At 36.5% G+C, this 17,483-nt stretch overlaps 1 long non-coding RNA gene across 1 annotated transcript in view; it reads left to right on the top strand.

The window, feature by feature from the left end:
- LOC146394695 (uncharacterized) overlaps positions 1-10,064 on the top strand; it is a 64,038-nt gene extending 53,974 nt beyond the window's left edge. Inside the window, exon 2 of the long non-coding RNA XR_014834601.1 lies at positions 7,071-10,064. This is a non-coding gene — a long non-coding RNA (uncharacterized LOC146394695). The remainder of the gene's footprint in view (positions 1-7,070) is intronic.
- The last annotated feature ends 7,419 nt before the right edge of the window (positions 10,065-17,483 follow it).

The following is a 17,483-nucleotide window of genomic DNA, read 5'->3' as shown; positions in this document are numbered from 1 at the left end:
AAGTCGCGTCTGCAACCACCACAGCTCACAGCAACGCCGGATCCTTAACCCACTGAGCGAGGCCAGGGGGTCAAACCCCCAACCCCATGATTCCTAGTCGGATTCGTTAAGCACTGTGCCACAACGGGAACTCCATTGCTTTGATATATTTTTAATCATTTCATCTTTACAATGACTGTGGGTTCTGTACCATTTGTTTTCCCATTTTATAAATGAGGAAAATTGAGGTTTACTTATTTATTTATAACAGTCCAAAATCTTTTTTACTTAACTTAGTAGAAAGTCAATTCTCTACTTGAAGCGATTGTCTCCTAACTATCCTAGCTTAATAGGCTCTTTTTAAAAATATTTTCCCACCTTTATTAATGTATATTTGACAAATAAGCATCATATATATTTAAGGTATACAATGTGATGTTTTGATACATGTATACATTGTAAATGATTACCACAATCAATCTAATTAACATATTTATCACTTCACATAGTTATCTGATATTTTTGTGGTGAGAATACTTAAGGTCAATTTACTTAGCAAATTAACTGTAGTCACCATGCTGTACATTAGATCTCCAAAATTTATTCATCCTACGCAATTGAAATTTTGTACTCTTTGACCAACACTGCCTCATTTCATGCAGCTCCCAGCCCCTGGCAACAACCATCCTATGCTCTTTCTCCGATATTATGAGTTTGACTATTTTAGATTCTACATATAAATGATATCATGCAGTATTTGTCTTTCTCTGTCTGGCTTATTTTGCCTAGCGTATCTTCCAGGTTCTTCCATGTTGTTGCAAATGGCTGGATTTCCTTCTTTTTTAAAGACAGAATAATATTCCTCTGTGTGTGTATGTGTGTGTGTATTACATTTTCTTTATCCATTCATGCATTTGCAGATACTTAAGTTGTTTCCATATCTTGGATATTATGAACAATGCTACAATATGTATCTCACCACATATATGAAAATAACTCAAAATGGAGTAAGTACTTAAATGTCAGACCTGTAACCATAAAACTACTGTAAGAGAACATAGAGATAAAACTTCTTGACATTGGCCTGGGCAGTGATATCAATAGCACAGGAAACAAAAGCAAAAATATACAAGTGGGATTGGATCAAACTAAAATGCTTCTGCACAGCAAAAGAAAATATGAAGAATGAAAAGGCAACAGACATAATGGGAGAAAATATTTGCAAGCCAAATATCTGATAAAGGCTTAATGTTCCAAATATCTGATAAAGGCTTAATATTTAATTTATATAGTAACCTAATCAACTCAATGGTGAAAAAGACACACATAACCCAGTTAAAAAATAAGCAGAGGACCTGAATAGACATTTTTCCAAAGAAAATATATAGATTACCAATAGGTACATGATAATTCAGTGCCCAACATCACTAACCATCTGGAAAATTCAAATCAAAACTACCAATATCACCTCATACCTGTTAGGATGGATATTATCAAAAAGTCAAAATGTAACAAGTGTTGGTGAGGATGTGTAGGAAAGGGAACTGTTGGTGGGAATGTAAATTAATATATCTGTTATAGAAAATAGTATGGAAATTCCTTTAAAAATTAAAAACAGAACTATTGTATAAGTCAAAAATCTCTTTCTGGGTATATATCCAAAAGTAATGAAGTCAGTATCTCAGAGAGATACCTGGATGTAGGTTTTAGATGCCGTATATTTGGTTTAGAAATTTCCCTTCTATTCATAGTTTGTTGGACATTTTTATTATGAAGGAATGTTGGATATTGTCAAATACTTTTTCTGTGTTTATGAAGATATTTATGTAATTTTTTAAATGTCTGCATCTGCCCCATATGGAAGTTCCCAGGCCAGGGACTGAATCTGAGCTACAGCTGCAACCTACCCAGCAGCTGAGGCAATGCTGGATCCTTTAACCCACTGCATTGGGCTGGGGATTGAACCTGAGCCACTGCAGTTGGATTCTTAACCCACTGCACCACAGCAGGAACTTCCAAGATATTTATGTGATTTTTAAAAATTACATTGATATATTACATTAAACCAATCTTACATCCCAGGGATAAATTGCACTTGGTCATGATGTATAATGTTGCTAGATTTGGGTAGTTGGTATTTTGTTAAGTAATTTTATGTCCATATTCAAAAGACATATTGGCCTGTGGTTTTAATTTCTTATGATATCATTATTTTATTTTGGTATTAGGGTAATACTGGCCTCAAAAATCAGTTGGGAATTGTTCCCTTTTCTTTTTTTTGGAAGCGTTGTGAATAATTGGTGTTAATTCAAGAAGAATATTTAGTGGAACTCAGAGGTGAAATCATCTAGGCCTGGGCTCTTCTTCGTAGGTTATTTTTTGATTAGATTCAGTCCTTCATTTGTTATAAGTTTATATAGCTTGTTTATTTCTTATTGAATTAGTTTCAGAAGATTGTGTATTTTGATTTTTTCCATGTTATTTAAATTATCTAATTTGTTGGTGTAAAAAATTATTTATAGCATTTCTTTTTAATAATTTTTATTTCTGTAAGGTTGGTAGTAATTTTGCACTTCTATTTGTTTTTGCAATTTGAACTTTTTTCTAGCCAAAAGTTTAATTTTGTTGATTTTGAAGGAACCATTTTTTTCATTGATTTTTTTTTCCTATGGCTTTTCTATTTACTATTTCAATTATTTACTCTCTAATCTTTATTTTTTTTTCATTATCTACTTGCTTTAGGTTATTTGCTCTTCGTTCCTCAGTGTCTTAATGTGGAATGTCAGGTTATTGATTTAAGATCTTTCTTCTTTCTTAATACAAGCATTTACTGCTGTAGATATCACTATTAAGCACTGCTTTTGTTGCATCTAATGCATTTTGGTATGTTTTGGTTTTATTTTCATTTGCCAAAAATATTTTCTAATTTTCCTTGTGACTTTTTTCTTCAATCCATTGGCTATTTAGTAGAGTATTATTTAATTTCCACAGATTTTTTTTACATTTCTCAAATTTTCTTCCATTTTTGATATATTATTTGATTCCTTTGTTGTTAGAGAGCAAACTTTGTACACTTGTATTAGTTGAGTTCCTTTAAATTTATTGAGGCTTGTTTTATATACTAGCATATTGTTTATCCTCTAGAATGTTTCATGTGCACTTAAGAAAAATATATATTCTGCTGTTATGGATGGAATGTTTTATACATGTCTGTTAGGGCTAGTTGGTTTATGGTATTTTTCAAGTCTTCTAGTTCATGGCTTACATTTTGCCTAGTTGTTTTAACCATTGTTGAGGTGGGTGTTTGGAATCCCAAAACATTATTTTGGGATAGTTTTTTTCTCTTCTATCAATATTGTCAATTTTTATCATGTATTTTCAGGTTCTGTTGTTATGTGCACATACAGTTATATATTCCTGATGGGTTAACCTGCTTATCATTATAAAAATGTCTCTTCTAACAATTTTTGTCTTAAATTTTATTTTGTATGCTAGTATTTGCACCACAGCTCTCTTTTTGTTACTGCTACTTGGGTACATTTGTTATAATTCTTTCCCTTTTGAACTGTTTTTGTCTTTGAATCTAAAGCATGTTTCTTGTAGATAGCACATAGTTGGGTCATTTTTTTTTTCTTTACTTCATTCTCTTAATATGCGACTTTAGATAAGAGTATTTAATCCAGTCATATTAACTTAATTTCTGATAAGGTAGGTTTTATATCTGTCAATTTTCCAACTCATTTTCTGTATGTCTTAGTTTTTTCCTCTAGTCCTCAAACCCTGCCCCCCCTTTTTTGAATTAAATAGATACTTTTATTGTGCCTTTTACATTTCTTTGTTGTTTCTTTCATGTTATATCTTTTAAACACAATTTTCTTTTTTGTTACTTTGGTGAATATAGTTAACATCTTAACTAAAAACATCACATTTAGATAAATGCTAACTTGATGTCAATAGTATATAAAAATTTGGCTCCAATAAACTCCAATCCTTCCTTTATTCTTTGTGTTATTATTGTCATACACATTATAACTTTATGTTTCATAGACCCAATAACATGGCTTGGTAATTATTGTTTTGTTTTCTTCTAGAATAGGTACAAGGAAAAAAGAGGAACAAAAATACATATACTGTCTTTCATAGTACATGTACAGCTACTTTTACAAGTTCTCTTCATTTCTATATTTGAGCTACCATTCTGTGTTTCCTATCAGCCTGAAAGAATCCTTTTAGTATTTTCTGTAAGTTTGATCTGATATCAGTACATTTGCTCAGTTTTTATTTATCTATAAATGTCTTAAATTCATCTTTATTTTAAAGGAGAATCCCTAGGAGACTTTACAGAATTCTTGCCTGACATTCATTTTCTTTCAATAGCTGTCACCACACTATTTTCTGTTATTCATGGTTATTCTGATATTCATGACAAATTAGCCACTATTCTCATTAAGTAACATTTATATCTCGAGTCTTTTTTTTTCTCCTTTGACCTTGGTCAATTTGAGTATGGCATATTTTGGTATTATCTCCCAGATTATTCTAATTTGAGTTTGTTAAGCTTCTTGAATCTTCACATTAATGTTTTCATCAATTTTGGCATGTTTTCCTCCATTATTTCTTCAAATACCTTAGCTTCCCCTTCTCTTTCTTTTCTCCTTCTATGATTATGCATGTTAATATGCTTGAAGATGAGAATGTTCCACATATTCCTGATGTTCTGTTATTTTTCTTCATTCTTTTTTCATTTTGTTCATCAGACTAGATAATCTCTATTATTTTACTGCAAACTCAAATCTTTTATTGAACGTCTCTAGAACTTTTTTCAGTTATAGTATTTATCTACTCCTGAATTTCTATATAATTGTTTTTATCATTTCTAAATCTTTACTAATAATTCTCTAAGTATACATTTTTGTCTTTTTTTTTTTTTTTTTTTTTTTTTGCTTTTCAGGGCCGTACTTGTGGCATATGGAAGTTTCCAGGCAAGGGGTTGAATCAGAACTCCAGCTGCTGGCCTACACCATAGCCACAGCAACATGGGATCTGAGCCAAGTCTGTGACCTACACCACAGCTCTTGGCAACGCTGGATCCCCAACACACTGAGTGAAGCCAGGGATTGAACCCACATCTTCTTGGATACTAGTCTGATTCATTTCTGCTGAACCACAACAGGAACTGCTGTCCTACTTCCTTTAATTCTTTAAATGATCTATTAAATCTTTTGCAAATAATTGTAATAGCCTATTAAAAGTCTTTATTTACTAATCTCTGAATCTAGGCTTCTGTCATGAACATATTAGATTGGATGCATTCAGAGTATTTGGCACACTTTTTGTGTCTTTGCTTATCTAGCAATATTTCATTGAGAAATGGACAATTAAATTTTATATTTTATGAATTCTGACATCATATTTCTATGTATCCAGGATTTGTGGTTGTTGCTGGTTCTTATTGTGCTGTTCTTTTTTGTTAGGTTTTTATTTGAGAGCTTTACTTTTTCTTAGTGTAGGCATTTATCACTATAAACTTCTGTCTTAGAACTGCTTTTGCTGCATTCCATAAGTTTTGATAGATTGTGTTTTCATTTTCTTTTGTCTCAAGATACTATTTGATTTTTCTTTTGACTGCTTATTTGACCCATTGGTTGTTTAGAAGCACTGCACAATCCGTGGTTCATTGAATCCACAGATATGGGACTATGGATAGAGACTTAAACATCTGTGGATTTTGGTATATGCAGGAGCTCCTAGAACCAATACCCCATGGAAATTGAAGGGTGACTGTACTTAATTTCTATAGTGTGGAGCACACATGTATTTATAATTGTTTTTCCCCTTGAAGAAGTGAGCCCTTTTTCATTATGTGATGACCTTTGTCTCTTATTACAGTTACTTAAGTCATTTTTATATGATATAAATGATATAAAAGAGAGCTTCTGCTCTCTTAGTAACCATTTGAATATCTTTTCTCATTCCTTCACTTTCAGTCTATGCGTGTCTTTAAAACTGAAGTGAGACTCTTGTAGGCAGCGTATAGTTTGATCTTTTTTTAATCCATTAAGGCAATGTAGGACTTTTGATCATATAATTTAGTCCATTTATATTTAAATAATTATTGATAGGGACAGACTTACTATTGTCATTACTTTCTCAGTGTTTTATATATCCTTCCCTCCATTTTTCCTCTTGCAGTGTTTCTTTGTGATTTGATGATTTTCTGCAGTAGTTCTATTTTTCTTTATCTTTTGTGTATATATTATAGGTTTATACTTTGTGGTTACCATGAGTCTTACATGTTACATCTTATAACAGTGTATTTTAGGCTGATAACTACTTAACATCAATCACATGCAAAATCACTACACTACTTCTCCCCAACTTCATATTTTATGTTTCTGTTGTCACTATTTACATCTTTTCATATTGGATATCCAATAACAAATTACCATAGCTTTTGTTGTCTTAAAATGCTTTTGTCTTTTAACCTTTATACTAGAGTTATAAATGATTTATGCACCCTAGTCAGTCAGTTGCTCCAGGTATGTGTGTCTTTGTGTGTGTGTGTGTGTGTGTGTGTGTGTGTGTGTGTGTGTGTTCTGTGTTTCATTGCCTCAGGCAGCTGTGGCCCTCAATGTCAGGATCTGTGTGATCTTTGGCAGCTAGAGCTCTGGCAGAACATGTTGACTGCCAGGGCTTTTGGGGTTCTCAGAAGTGCCTCTAGGTCCAGCAGTGAGAGACTGAAGCATTCTGGACTGAGGTTTCAGGGTGATGGTGTGTTCACAGAGGTTAGCTGTGAGCATGCTTACAGTATAAGGGGCTGACAATAGGAGTCACGGCTTGCTGCATGAATGTGTTTACCTACTGGGTCCAGGCTCAACTTTTGGGAGCAGGTTGGAAAGACTCAGGCAGCTGAAGCATGTGGGGCCCTCAGGGGTAAACACTGCCATGAATCCAAGAAAGCTGTGATGTCTGCTGGTTTCTTCAGTAGTGAAAGCTGCTCAGAAATTCTGTGCAGCAGGCCACTGGGTTCTATGGATGGGCTCACTGTGTGGCTGATACTGATAACCCTTGGCATTCTTCTCTTTTCCTAGCATCTCCAGAGTCTCAGCTATGCACGTCTCCCCAGAGAACTGGATGGGGATAAACAGAAGCAGGTCCTTCATGAAATGCTTCCAAAGCTGGTAAAGGTGATTGCTTATTCTGCTAGGGTATTTCCTTTTTGCAATGAGTAGTGCTGACCTGAGGAATGTGATGATGCAGGCAAATTAAACTGTTGTTCCTACCCGTTTTTGGATTCCATTCGATTTATTTTTAGTACTTTTCATAAGTATATTGCTTTGTATTTTTATAATAGTCAGTGCTCTGGGCATTACAATTTATATTTAACCTATCACAGTCTACTCATATCAACTCTACTTTTTCAAGTGAAATACAGAAAATCTTACATCCACATAAGCTCCTTTACTCCTCCTGCTTTAAGTATTACTTCCCTTGCCTTAAGTATTTCCTTTATATATACTGAGTGGCACATAATCAGGTAGTATTTTAATTTTTGATTCAACCATGATTTTCTAAAAGCAAGTGTATGTATAAAGAGATTTTTATTGAAGTATAGTTCATTTACAATATAACATTAGTTTTAGGTATACAAAGTAATAATTCATTATTTTAATAGATTACACTCCATTTAAGGTTATTACAAAGTAGTGGCTGTATTTCCCTGTGCTATAAAACATATCCTTATTGCTTATTTATTTTATACACATTAGTTTGCACCTCTTAATCCCCTACCCCTATCTGGTCCATCACCCCTTCCCCCTCCCCACTGGTAACCATGAGTTACCTATACCTATGAGTCTGTTTCTATTTTGTTATATACATTTGTTTGTTTTATTTTTAGGTACCACATATAAATGATTACATTGTATTTTTCTGACAGACTTATTTCATTAGCATAATACCCTCTAGGTCCATCCACACTGTTGCAGATGGTAGAATTTCATTTTTAATGGCTGAGTAATATTTCATTGTATATATGCGCATGTATACATATACACATACATATGTACACACATGCTCACACACACAACATGTCTTATCATTTCATCTGTTAATGGAATTAGGTTGCTTCTATATCTTGGTTATTGTAAATAATGCTGTGATGAAAATGGGGGTACATGTATCTTTTGAATTATGGTTTTCATTTTCTTTGGGTAAATACCAAAGAGTGGAATTGGGGGATAATACAGTAGGTCTATTTTTAGTTTTTTGAGGAACCTCCATAATACTTTCCATAGTAGTTACAGCAATTTACATGCCCATGAATAATGTATAAGGGTTTCATTTTCTCAGCATCCTTGCTGACATTTGTTATTTGTAATCTTTTCAATGATATACATTTTGATAGATATGAGGGATTTCACATTGTGGTTTTGATTTGTATTTCTCTGATGATTAATGATATTGAGCATTTTATTCATGTACCTGTTGGCTATCTGTATATCTTCTTTGGAAAATGTCTATTCATATCTTCTGCCCATTTAAAAATCATTTTGTTTTTTGATATTGAGTTATATAAGCTGTTTATATATTTTGGATACTAACCCCTTATCAGTCATATCATTGATAAATATTTTCTCCCATTCAGTAGGATGTCTTTTTGTTTTCTCAGTGGTATCCTTTGCTGTACAAAACCTTATAAGTTTAATTATGTCCATTTGTTTATTTTTGCTTTTGTGTTTTTTGCCTTAGAAGATAGACTAAAAAATCATTGCTGTAATTTATGTCAAGGAGGGTTCTGCCTATCTTCAATTCTAGGAGTTTTATTGTTTTAGGTCTTACCTTTAGGTTTTGAAGCAATTTTGAGCTTATTTTTGTATATGGTATGGGTGTAAGAAAATGTTCTAATTTTATTCTTTTACTTGTATCTGTCCAATTTTCCCAGCACCATTTATTGAAGAGACTTTGTTCCATTGTATATCTTGCCTCCTTTGTCATACATTAATTGACCTTAAGTATGTGGTTTTATTTCTGGGCCCTCTATTCTGTTTAGTTGGTCTATGTGTCTGTTTTTGTGCCAGTACCATGCTGTTTTGATTACTGTAACTTTGTAGTAGAGACTGAAGTCTGGGAGGGTGATACCTCTAATTGGTGCTTCTTTCTCAGGATCGAATTGGCTACTTGGGGACTTTTGTTATTGCATGTCAATTTTAGGATTACTCTATTCTGTGAGAAATGTCATAAGTACTTTGATAAGGATTGTATTAAATCTATAGATTGCTTTGGGTGCTATGGCCATTTAAACAATATTCTTCTAATCCAAGAGCATGTGCTATCTTTCCATTTCTTTTCTTCATCTTTAGTCAGAGTATAGGACTTTCACCCCCCTGGTTAAGTTTATTCCTAGGTATTTTATTTTTTGGTGTGATTATAAATGGTATTTTTTTTTAACTTTCCCTTTCTGATAGTTCATTATCACCACATTGGAAGGCAAATGATATATGTATATTAATTTTGTATCCTGCAACTTTGCTGATTTCATTTTTTTTCTAATGATGGAAACTTTAGGGTTTTCTATGTAAAGTATCATGTCATATGCAAATAATGACAGTTTTACTTCTTTCTCCCTTCCAATTTGGATAAATTTTATATCTTTTTCTTGCCTGATTGCTATGGCTACGACTTCCAATGCTTTGTTAAATAGGAGTGGTGAGGGTGCACATCCTTGCCTTGTTTCTGAATTTAGAACAAAAGTTTTTAGCTTTTCACTATTGAGTATGATGGTAGCTGTGCGTTTGTCATAATGGGCTTTACTATGTTGTGATATGTTCCCTCTTTGCTAAGTTTGATGAGAATTTTTATCATGAATGGGTGGTGAAATTTCCCAAATGCTTTTTGTGCATCTATTGAGAAGATCATGTAATTTTTATTCTGCCTTTTTTAGTGTGCTGTATCACATCGATTTGTAAGTGTTGAACCATCCTTGCATTCCCTGTAATTAATCACATTTGATCATGGTGTTGAATCTTCTCATATATTGTTGAATTTGGTTTGCTAATAATTTGTTGAAGATTTTTGCATCTGTATTCATCAGAGATATTGTCCTGTAATTTTCCTTTTTTTTGTGTGTTGTCTTTGTCTGGTTTTGGTATCAGGGTAATGGTGTCTTCATAGAATGAATGTAGGAGTGTTCCATCCTCTTCAATTTTTTGAATACTTTGAAAAAAGATAGGTGTTAGCTCTTCTGTTTATGTTTGGTATTATCTCCCTGTGATGCTCTTTCTGAATTTTTAAATAAAAAGTTCAGTTTCATTACTAATGATTAGTTTGTTCAGATTATCTATTTCTTTCTGATTTAGTCTTGGGAGGTGATATGTTTTTTCCTTCAGGTTTGGAAAGTTTTCAGCTATAATTTCATCAAATATATTTTTGACCATTTTCTCTTTCTTCTCCTTTCAGGACTCCTATAATGTGAATTTTGGCACCCTTGATCTTGTCTTAGAGGTCTTTCATACTTTTCTCATTTTTAAAATTTGTTTTTCTTTTTGCTATTCTGCTGGAAGGGTTTCATTTTTCTAACATCCAAATCACTTATGCATTCTTTCATGTCATCTAGTCTGCTGCTAATTCCTTCTAGTGTATTTTTTATTTCAATTATTGAATTCTTCACTTTTGACTGGCTCGTCTTTATATTTTCTAGTTTCTTGTTAAAATTCTCAGTGTGCTCATCTACCTTTTCCCTAAATTCAGTTAGCATTCTTTTTACTAATGCTTTGAATCTTTTATCTGGTATGTTGTTTATTTCTGCTTCAATGTTGCTTTATCTGGGGTTTTCTCTTACTCTTTCATTTGAAACAAACTCCTCTGTCTTCTCATTTTGCTTAACTTGCTCTGTGTCTATGAACTTATGTGAAACAGTTACCTATTGCAGTCTTGAAGGGCTAATCATATGTGAGAGTGTCCCTATATAATCTTCATGTGCCCACTGCCTTTAGTATGAAATCTGGATTTGATAGGAACACAATTCACATCTTACTCCAGGGTGTTCTGGCAGTTATCACCTTGATATGAGGTGGAACTGGAAATGGAAGGGCTGGAGCCAGAGCCAAGTGTGAGGCAGGCCTCCTCTGCTCAGTGGCTGTCATTGCCCTATCGAGTGTGTGGTCAGGTGCCAATCTGTTCGAGCAGAAGCCTTTGTGGTTGGGTCTGAGCTGGCTCCATTTCTTTTAAGTGTGTTCTCTCCCTTTCCCAGCACTGGCACCCTCACCCAAGGGGGGGCAGTGCTGAGGCAAGAGGGGCTGGTGTGGGTGTTCAGTGGGAGTCTGGGTACAGTCTGTGTTGGCTCAAACCTCAGTCAGTGACTTGGACCACTTCTGATACACTGCCACTTTGGGTCTGAGCCACATTTGTCCTTCATAGCTGAGCTCTCCCCTTGGCTGCTGTAGCCCCACTATAGTGTGGTATTGCACCACAGAGCAGGTGGGGATGGTGTAGATGATTGGTGTGGGTCACAGTGTGGCCTCTCATGGTCCAGCTGCAGTCAGAGACTTGGACTGCTTCTGATGTGCTGCCTGTGTAAGTGCCAATAATGGCCGCACTTCCCTGCTCAGACACCGTTCTGAGTCTGAGTTGCTTTTGTGCCTCATGCCCGAGCTCTGTCCTCTTGGGTGCAGCAACTCTTGCCCCAGTTTGGATCTGTGTCATGAAACAAGTGAGGCTGGAACATTTGCTTGGCTCAGGGTGGGGCACATTCAGATCAGCTGTGGGAGAATGGCAAACAACTTGTACAATTTCAAGCCACTCTCTTCATCCTTTCTCTAGGAGTAAGCAAGCCTGTTCAACTCCTCATGAATAGAGTCCAAGGCTTCCTTGGGCCCTCCTTTTAGTCCTGCTCACCCTTGCTCCAGCCAAGTGGACTCATTTAGCAGTGTCAGACCCCAGGTCTGGGGCAAATCAATATGTGGCTCACTCCCCAAGGAAGATATCCACCTATATAATCTCCCTCCTCTTCTGAGTCCCCTTCCAGGGCCACAGGTTCCATTCTGATCACTTCCCTTCCTTTCCTATGTGATTCTATGTGAATCTTTCCTACAGCATTGTTATATAGGAATCTTTCTGTCAGTCTCCAATTAGTTTTAAGTGAGAGTTGGTATTTTTGATGTGTTTATGGGGGGGGTTGATTTCCACATCCTCCTTTTCTTCACTCTTATTTCAGCCTCCTAAATAAAGTTATTATGAGCAATTGGCTCATGTATCTGTGGAGGGTGAGAAATCTCACTGCTACCTGCAAGCTGGGGACCCAAGAAAGCCAGTAGTGTAGTTCAGTCTGAGGCTGAAGGTCTGAGAACTCAGGGAGCTGAGAATTTAATTCCCAGTTCTTGGGCAGGAGAAGATCAGTGTTTCAGCTCAAGCAGACATATTTTATATTTTCCCTTCTTCCACTTTTTATTTTTTATTGTGATCCTCACTGGATTGGTTAATGCCCACTCGCACTGAGAAGGGCCATATCTTTTATTCAATCTATTGATTCAAATGCTAATATCAATCTGGAAACACACCCGGAATTCAAATTTAACAATATATCTTGGCACCTCATTAACCAGTCAAGTTGACACATAAAATTAACCATCGCAAGTCCACCTCTTCTCAAAAAAGCACCCCTATGCATTTTCTTAAACCATAATTAATCTTCAAATAAAGATAATGACAAGGTCATAATTCCACCTAAATAATACAGCTTTCTTGTGTATAGATATAAATATGCTAAACTCTTATACAGAAGAGGAGGTAAAGTTTCTTGGAAGTCCCCTTCATGGCACAGCGGAAACAAATCAACTAGAATCCATGTGGATGCAGGTTCAGTCCCTGGCTTTGCTCAGTGGATTGAGGATTCGGTCTTGCTGTAAGCTGTGGTATAGTTTGCAGATGTGGCTCAGATCCCACAGTTGCTGTGGCTGTGGCTGGCAGCTGTAGCTCTGATTCAACCCCTAGCCTGGGAACTTCCATATGTTGTGGGCATGGCCCTAAAAAAGCAAAAAAAAAAAAAATTCTTGAGTGATGTTTGTCTTCTCCTTGATATCCCATAACTTAAATCCTATGATGTAAAATTAATAAAATTAATAATACTTAAATACTGTGATATATAGAATTAACATATCTTATATTTCATGATAAAAAATGAGGGAAGATAAAATATATATCTTTACATACATGTACATACTTATACACTAAAACATTCATAACAAAATAAGGAGGAAATACTCATTAGAATAATATTTCTAGGAGTTCCTGTTGTGGCTCTGTGTATTAAAAAATTGACATACGGTCTGTGAGGATGTAGTGCAATCCCTGGCTTCACTCAGTGGGTTAAGGATTCGACATTGCTGCAAGCTGCAGCATAGTTCACAGATGTGGCTGAGATCTGATGTTGGCATGTCTGTGGTGTAGGCCTATAGCTATAGCTCTGATTTGACCCCCAGCCTGGGAACTTCCATATGCCACAGGTGCAGCCATAAAAAGACAAGAAAAGTGCTGGAGGCCAGCTCCAACAACTGGGTCCGGCAGCCAGGGTGTACACATCCAGATAGGAGATGGACAGTGTCGGCGAAAGAGACAGAGACAGCCTCTTTGTCCCATCTTTCAGGGTGCTGGACTGCTCAAACTTTATTGGCATAAGTGGTTAATTATATAGACAGTTTTTCACTACAGATTACATCATAGTGTTAAAAGTACATCGGTTAACTATTAGGCTTTGCTTTTTGATCACATGGTACAGTAGCAATACATCATGTTTTAAAATCTTCAGTTTAACTAAATTTAATGAGTACAATTCAAGGACAAACAGGCACAACATATCATGTGGGAAAGAGGAGACTCAGTACAAACCATCTATCTCATGGCCAGCCAATTCCCACAAGCTGAAGAAGTTACAAACACAAAAAAGTCTTGTCTTCAAACTAGTGTCTATCTTCAAAGTGTCCTTGGCAGGGAGACAGTGTGAGAACATACAAATCAACTTAGCTAGCTATCACTAAAAGTTTCTAAAATCAAGGACAAAACTCACAGCTGGGTTTCTTTTGATCAAGAATAATATATGTCTAACTTCTATAAACCTCATTAAAATCCTAACTCTAAAGTTTACAGTATAACTACTTAGTAGATAAACACTATGTTTTAATTGAGTTGGAGTTGAATAGGGAAAAGTCCTTTAGGATGAAATTTTTATTATATTACTGTTGTAATTTTGTTAAATCACAAATCACCACAGGAAAATAAGAGTGGAAAATAAGAATAATAAGTAAATAACCAGGAAAGACTGAGGAAAACTGAATAACAAATAAAACAACAGGAAAGACTTGGTCACCAGAGAAACAATCCAAGGAAAGCCCCAATTCTTCCCCATCAACATCAAAATGAGAGCTGTGTAACCTGAGACCTTCCCTTGGCTTGTACCATAGAGGCAGGCTTTTATCCTGACCAGAAGCCCACCTTTGGCATGTACAGTTCAGGTGAGCTCCCTTCCTTGGTTAGGAACCTGCCTTCAGGTTTTTCTGCCGTCAGGCAAAGTCCTTTTTTTTTGAGTCCCTGCATCTCCTCAGCTCCTCACAAAAAAGAATTATATTTCTATTTACTGAAACTAGTCACTGGTAATAGCTGTATTTATAGCTATCTTCTACTACCCTTTCCGTATTCCATTCCATTTCCCTTTGGCAAGCACCTCAATTGTTGTTCTTCTTTACCAGATGGGGTGACTAAAGCTTTTAATCCTGAAGTGTCTGGGCCATTAGTAGTCCTACCTGGATTGGGTTATTATAGTTTTCCATTGACTTTGATCACAAGATATGATAATAATAAAAGACACCCTATCTGTTTTCAAGATAATGCTCTTACTTACCTCCATTGTGAAGTACAGTCTAATCCTTGATAGTCAGGATCAGTTATCTGCCACATTGTAACTCCCTTGCCTGTTGCTTCAGAGGAGCCCACAGTGGCCAGGTAGCAGTCTTAACTTCCAATTGAATGGAATCATTGTTGTGTCTCTTGGTGGAATCATTTCTCCTTCTGGAACTAAGACCTCTAGGTCACCAGACCTTTAGGTTACAGGAATAAGAAGCAAATTTTTTCTAGTGGGCCCCTGAGGGTAATTGTGAGTGGTGCTCTTCCTGTTTCTACCCCATGATTCCTGGATCCATCAATCCTGGCTATGGGAGAAACAGCAATGTTGGGAGATGGAGATAGTGAATAATATCCTCAGAACTGAGAAGGAACTGTAAGACCAAAAGACAAAGCAGGTAACTTCATAAAGTGCATTTGTGGTGTTTATTGTGGATAACTTACATATAGGCCAGATCAAGTGGATGTTGATCCAGAGGCATTAGCAACTATACTCTGCACTGCCAAAAGGGGTACAGGGAGATTTAAAGGGGCCAAAGCTAAACATAGAATCTGACTACCAAGAGATAATCATGTCCACAGTTTCAAATGGAATATTCTTCCTCTTCACTGGAGGTCTCATGACCATTAACCATCTGCATCAGCAAAAGTCATTCTTCTACTTTTCCTGTCAAATGAAGGCAGGGTAGACATTGATAGGGAACTTATCTGGCTTGGGCACTTTCCTTGTGAGTAAGCTAAAGCTCAGTCATTAAAGGGGAAAGGGTAAGACTGCAGGCTTTCCTGCAGCTAATAAAATGGAGTCAGTATAGTTCAGCCACACAAGCACCATATATTGGATGCTGATTCACAGCATATATAGCCTTCTGTAGAGCCTTTCCCAAGCCCTGCAAAATATTGTCACTGAGCTGGTGCTGTAACTGAGTCTTCAGAAGGCCATTCCACTGTTCTGTCAAGCTAGCTATTTCAAAATGGCAGGGAACATGGTAAGACTAGTGAATTACCTGAACATGTATCCATTGTTTTACTTCTTTTGCTATGAAATGAGTTCTTTGATCAGAAGGAATGCTGAATAATGTGACAGTGAATAAGGCATTTTATATGTCTTCAGATGATAGTGCTGGCAGAGACATTGCATACAGGAAGGCGAATCCACATCCAGAGTAAGTGTTTATTCCAGTAAGAACAAAACAGTGTCCCTTGATGACAGCAGTTCAATATAATCAGCTTGCTACCATGTTACTGGCTGAGGACCCTGGTGAATAATGCCATATTGGGCACTTAGGGTTGTTGGGCACACTGTGTTGCTACTGCTAGCACAGTGGGTACCCAGCAGTTGCCTTAGCCAACTTGATGAGTGGAAGTCTATGTTCCTGAGCTCATGCATAACCTCCATCCTTCCTACCATGGCTACTTTGTTCATGAACCCATTGGACAGAGACTTAGTGGCTGGGCAAAGCACCTAACTGGTATCCACAGAATTGGTCACTTTATCCGCTTGATTGTTAAATTCCTCCCCTGCCGAGATCACCCTTTGGTGAACATTCCCATGGGATGCAAATGTATTTACATTCGTTTTTGCCCATATCTATACTTCTATCCCAACTTTGCTTTATCACCAATTTTCCAAACATGTTCCTTACAAATTCTTGACCATTAAGCCAAATTGCTGGCCATATCCATGAATTAGTGTATAATTGTATGTATGGCCCTTTTTCCTTCTCAGCAAAGTGAACAATCAATGTGCACAACTCCAAGTTCTGCCCACTGGGAAGGACCTCCTATCACCACTGTCCATCAAGGATGTCCCATAAAGGGAAGGGGATGTAGTGCTGCAACTGTCTACTTCTGGGTGGCAGCCACATATTTTGCAGATCTTTCTGTAAACTAGGTCTGAGATTTCTCTTCCTCTGTCAACTGATCATAGGGAACTCCCCATGAGGCCATAGGTACAGGCTGGGAAGGAGAAAATAGTATAACATGAGTGGGGATAATGGGCATTTGAACAATATCTTGATGAAACTTACTTGTACTTTGAGGGCTTCTTCAACCCCAATTTCATATATTTCACTTATGTTTAATGATGGAGCATGCTTTGTATGAAACTTTATGGTTTGGTGGGTCAGATAACATGCAGTTCATGATGGGCAATTCAGGTTGCAAGATAACTTGTCAGCCGATGGTTAAATATTCAGTTTCTCCTAAGGCCAAGTAGTAGGCCAGGAGTTCTTTCTCAAAAGGGGAGTAGTGATCTGTATTAGACTGCAGGGCTTGGCTCAAAAATCCTGAGGGCCTGCACTGCAGTTCACCTATAGGGACTTGACATAGACTCAAACAACTTCCCTGTGTACCACTAAGATTTCAAGCACCATTAGATCTGCTGGATCACAAGTCCCTAATGGCAGTCCTGCTTGCACAGCAAGCTGGACAGGTTAGAAAGCCAGCTACTATTCTGGGCCCCACTCAGAGTAAGTGGCTATTTGAAACACTTGGTAAATGAGGCAGAGTATATACCAAAATGAGGAGTCTGTTGCCCTCACCATTCAAAGAGGCCCATCAGGTGATGTGCCTCTTTTGGGTTGTAGGAAGGACTAGATAAAATACTTGTCCTT

This window comes from Sus scrofa, chromosome X (assembly GCF_054392235.1).
Source record: "Sus scrofa isolate SSC_HxYL_T2T_F1_AM1 chromosome X, Sscrofa_HxYL_maternal_Yorkshire_Landrace_v2.0, whole genome shotgun sequence".
NCBI classification, from domain to species: Eukaryota; Metazoa; Chordata; class Mammalia; order Artiodactyla; family Suidae; genus Sus; species Sus scrofa.
Note: the sequence above shows the minus strand (reverse complement) of the source record. Positions and strands in the feature narration are given on the sequence as shown.